Here is a 524-nt window from a genome sequence, read left to right on the forward strand (position 1 = left end):
GCCGCTGCTCCGCGGGCGAGAGAGAACCCGGCTGTGCCGCACGCCGCCTCGCCCCTCGCCCGCCCGCAGCCGCCGCAGCGCCGCTTCCTCCTCCCTTTCCCTCTTCCCCTTCTCCTCCTCGGCTGTCTCTGGAGCCGAGGTTGGCAAACCAGCACCTGCTGCTGGAGATCGCCGAGAACTGAAACAGGAAACCCCGAGCCAAGGGGAAAACCCGGGAGGCGTGGAGAGGGGTGAGGGGAACTGTTGGAACCTGTCGGGCTCGACCCAGCCGCTGGGGCCGCCTCGAGGTTCCTGCGCCTCCTCCCCTCGCGCCCATTCCCTTCCCCGGTCAACCCAGGCGTCCCGACCTTCCCGCGCCGCTCCCGCAGCCCATTCCGGGAGGGCACCTCTCCCCTCGGCAACACCTGCTTCCCCCAGTGATAACACGGATCGTGCCCTGTGCAGTCAAGGAAATCAACGGGCCACCCTCTTAGGGCATGTTTCCCGTGGTTGTTTACTTGTTATCAATATTCTGTAATGAGGAA

Source organism: Galeopterus variegatus, unplaced genomic scaffold (assembly GCF_000696425.1).
Source record: "Galeopterus variegatus unplaced genomic scaffold, G_variegatus-3.0.2 Scaffold5156, whole genome shotgun sequence".
In the NCBI taxonomy this organism is placed as follows: Eukaryota; Metazoa; Chordata; class Mammalia; order Dermoptera; family Cynocephalidae; genus Galeopterus; species Galeopterus variegatus.